Source organism: Nannospalax galili, unplaced genomic scaffold (assembly GCF_000622305.1).
Source record: "Nannospalax galili isolate Female #2095 unplaced genomic scaffold, S.galili_v1.0 scaffold927, whole genome shotgun sequence".
NCBI classification, from domain to species: domain Eukaryota; kingdom Metazoa; phylum Chordata; class Mammalia; order Rodentia; family Spalacidae; genus Nannospalax; species Nannospalax galili.
In genome coordinates, this window is record NW_008357039.1 from 153,759 (window position 1) to 158,234 (window position 4,476).

Consider the following 4,476-nt stretch of genomic DNA (forward strand, 5'->3'; position numbering starts at 1 on the left):
ATGTTCATCAGGCTTCCTACTCTCGTCCTCTTGTTATTTGTGGTCTGAGATGTGATAGAAGCCCATCAGAAGGGAAGGGGTTTGGGGAGGCAGAATGCGGGCGGTCAGGAGTAGGTCTGGAACAAAGATTTTGCCCTCCCCTTTTTGTGTCCTCCAGATGAACATTTGTCTAATAGCTTCGTCCAAACTTTTCTAGGATGGCAGTAATTCTGATTCTTTCCCCCACATTCTATGTCGTTGGAATTTAAATTAAACTGTAGACTTCCTGTTGAAGGAGCAACTGAAGGGAGATGGGTCAAGGTCAGAGTGGTAGTCATGGTCCCGGAGGTGGGAAGGAAAAGAAAAAGAAGTACAGACCTCCTGTGCCAACTAGGGTGGGGCAAAAGAAGAACAAAACAAAGGGGCCAGATGCTGCCAGCAAGCTGCCCCTGGTGACACCTCACACGCAGTGCCGCTTGAGATTACTGCAGTTAGAAAGGATTAAAGGCTACCTTCTCAATGGAAGAATTCATAAGCAACCAGGAACAGATGAAACCATTAGAAGAAAAACAAGAGGAGGAAAGATCAAAGGTGGATGGTCTCGGGAACCCTGATGTCAGTAGGAACCTTGGAAGAGATCATGGATGATAGACACACCACGTCAGCATCCTTTCATTTGTGGACAAGGATCGGCTGGAACCTGGCTGCTCAGTCCTGCTCCACCACAAGGTGCATGCCTTGATAAGGCTGCTGATGGATGACAAAGATCCCCTGGTCACAGCTATGAAGGAGGAAAGGCCCTCCAGGAGACCTATGCAGACCTTGGAGGACTGGACAACCAAATACAGGAAATTAAGGAATTTGTAGAATTTCCTTTTACCCGTCCTATTACACAGAGATGGAGACAAAATCCCCTAAGAGGGTCATTCTCTATGGTCCACCTCACGCAGGGAAAACCTTGTTGGCCAAAGCAGTAGCAAACCAAACTTCAGCCACTCTCTGGAGAATGACTGGCTCAGAGCTTATTGAGAAGTACCCAGGTGATAACTTGTTCAGGAACTGTTTAGAGTTGCTAAAGTATACAATCTCCATTGTGTTTGGTGATGAAATTGATGCCATTTTGACAAGAAGATATGATTCAAACTCTGGGGTGAGAAAGAAATTCAGCCAACAGTGTTGGAATTGTTGAACCACTTGGATGGATTTGATTCAAGAGGAGATGTGGAAGTTATGGCCACAAACCGAACAGCAACTTGGATCCAGCACTTATCAGGCCAGGCCACACTGACAGGAAGACTGAATTTTCTCTTTCTGGTGAAAAGACTAAGAAGGGCATCTTGCAGATTCTCACAAAAAGGATGACTCTGGCCCATGATGTCCTTGGACAACCTGGGAAGCTGTTTTGGCAGTCACAGGAAATGAATTCACCAAGTAAGTGGAGTCTGCCGTATCTGTCCTGCAGCTCCTGACAGATAGGAAAGGACCAGGTGGTAGCTTCATACGTGGTCCACCACCCAGACTTCCACACTGCTTCTGTCCGCCCATCACAGTGTTCCTCCCTGTGCTCAGGCCTCACTGTTGCAGGGCAACATACCCTACCCTACACTCCTGTATTTGCTGTTTTACTGTGTCTCCAGCTATTTGTTTGCAGGTGCACTGTTTATGGAGTGCCTCAGGTGGGAACCTTTCTACCTGCATCTAGATTCTTCCTCATTTCATGTTCATCAGGCTTCCTACTCTCGTCCTCTTGCTATGTGTGGTCTGAGATGTAATAGAAGCCCATCAGAAGGGAAGGGGTTTGGTGAGGCAGAATGCAGGCAGTCAGGAGAAGGTCTGGAACAAAGATTTTGCCCGCCCCTTTTTGTGTCCTCCAGATGAACATTTGTCTAATAGCTTCGTCCAAACTCTTCTAGGATGGCAGTAATTATGATTCTTTCCCCCACATTCTATATTGTTGGAATTTAAATTAAATTGTAGACTTCCTGTTGAAGGAGCGACTGAAGGGAGATGGGTCAAGGTCAGAGTGGTAGTCATGGTCCCGGAGGTGGGAAGGAAAAGAAAAAGAAGTACAGACCTCCTGTGCCAACTAGGGTGGGGCAAAAGAAGAACAAAACAAAGGGGCCAGCTGCTGCCAGCAAGCTGCCCCTGGTGACACCTCACACGCAGTGCCGCTTGAGATTACTGCAGTTAGAAAGGATTAAAGGCTACCTTCTCATGGAAGAATTCATAAGCAACCAGGAACAGATGAAACCATTAGAAGAAAAACAAGAGGAGGAAAGATCAAAGGTGGATGGTCTCGGGAACCCTGATGTCAGTAGGAACCTTGGAAGAGATCATGGATGATAGACACACCACGTCAGCATCCTTTCATTTGTGGACAAGGATCGGCTGGAACCTGGCTGCTCAGTCCTGCTCCACCACAAGGTGCATGCCTTGATAAGGCTGCTGATGGATGACAAAGATCCCCTGGTCACAGCTATGAAGGAGGAAAGGCCCTCCAGGAGACCTATGCAGACCTTGGAGGACTGGACAACCAAATACAGGAAATTAAGGAATTTGTAGAATTTCCTTTTACCCGTCCTATTACACAGAGATGGAGACAAAATCCCCTAAGAGGGTCATTCTCTATGGTCCACCTCACGCAGGGAAAACCTTGTTGGCCAAAGCAGTAGCAAACCAAACTTCAGCCACTCTCTGGAGAATGACTGGCTCAGAGCTTATTGAGAAGTACCCAGGTGATAACTTGTTCAGGAACTGTTTAGAGTTGCTAAAGTATACAATCTCCATTGTGTTTGGTGATGAAATTGATGCCATTTTGACAAGAAGATATGATTCAAACTCTGGGGTGAGAAAGAAATTCAGCCAACAGTGTTGGAATTGTTGAACCACTTGGATGGATTTGATTCAAGAGGAGATGTGGAAGTTATGGCCACAAACCGAACAGCAACTTGGATCCAGCACTTATCAGGCCAGGCCACACTGACAGGAAGACTGAATTTTCTCTTTCTGGTGAAAAGACTAAGAAGGGCATCTTGCAGATTCTCACAAAAAGGATGACTCTGGCCCATGATGTCCTTGGACAACCTGATCATGGCAAAGGATGACCCCTCTGGGGCTGAAATCAAGGCGATCTGTATAGAAGCTGGCTGATGAACTTGTGAGGGCGCAGAATGAAAGTAACAAACAAAGACGTCCACAAGTCTAAAGAGAATGTTCTTTATAAAAAACGGGAAGGTACCCCTGAGGGACTCAATCTCTAGTGACCCACAGGTGCCTCCAGGAAAGTGATTTCAGGTTCTCCCCACCTGAGAGGATGGGAAGTTGCCCTGAGGAATCCATTTTGCAGTTGAGTTTTACTAGCAGAGACTCTGTGTCTTGGAGGGTAAGTGCAAGGTGCCCATGGGGCAGGCTCTACCTGTTCGTTGTGTATGCGCTGCTTTCTGATGCCCATAAAGCATACACTTTCACAACAAATAAATAAATAATGACGCAAAAATAAATTGTGCCTTAAAATATCAAGATCAACTTCTTCTAATGTCCTTGTTGGATCCACTCTGAGGCTCCACAAGCTTCTGTTTCTTTCTTGCTATTGTTCATGAGCTTGGAAACAGGTTTTCATAAAAGCAGGAAGCTAGCCTTCCATTTGTGAAAATGAACATCAGCCTAGCGTACATTCAAGTCGTGGGACAGAAGATAGGGTGTTGCGGAAGCGTGAGCCTCTGTCCAGGCTGTTTCTACCGTCCACTCATATCACACTTGAGGTCAGTGGTTTCCTGAACAGGAGATATGCCCCTTGATTGACAGCTATCCCACTTAACCTCAGGCCAGAGTTGATCATGTTTGCGTGGGGCCTGTTTTGCAAGCTGTGAGCCCCAAGAGTTGGGAAACTGTGTGATATCAATGTCTGTGATTCCTGGCAGTCCAATTACCTCATATTGAAACATCAACTATTTTCATCCCACTTGTTTGTAGTAATTTGCTCCTAGCAGATACTATAATGTTTTGTTAACTATTGATACATGGAATAATCTCTCAAAATAAAGTTGATTTTCTCTCCCACTGTCCTTTAACACATATTCATGGAATTCAGTCATCCCTCTCTGCTGTAGGTTGTATCTGCAATGTCATCAAAAGCCTTGGTGCCAAGGGCTGTTGGGAGGGTTAGAAGCTTGCAAGTAACAACCGTTGGGAGCTGTTAAAGGGGAATGTTGGGAACTTGGCTCCTTCTTCTGCCTTTGCTTCCTGGTTATGAGGTGAGCAGGCTCCTGCGTGTGGCCTACCATGATGTACTGTGCTGCCACAAGCCCAAAGCAGCAAATTTAAGTCACCATGGACTGAAACCTCTGAAACTATGGGCCAAGATAAATTTGCCCTCATCTTTACTTGTTTATCTCTGGTATCATGTTTCAGAAACAAAAAGCTGACACACTGTTCTCAAAGGAAAACCAGGCAGAACCCTCATTTTTCTGCTCTGTGGTTATAATAAATTTCTGTATA

General features: G+C 45.7%; 2 pseudogenes; both read left to right on the top strand.

Annotated features, from left to right (window-relative positions):
• Nucleotides 1-290: 290 nt before the first annotated feature.
• On the top strand, nucleotides 291-1,448 carry LOC103751530 (annotated as a pseudogene).
• A 538-nt stretch (nucleotides 1,449-1,986) lies between these two features.
• On the top strand, nucleotides 1,987-3,239 carry LOC103751531 (annotated as a pseudogene).
• The last annotated feature ends 1,237 nt before the right edge of the window (nucleotides 3,240-4,476 follow it).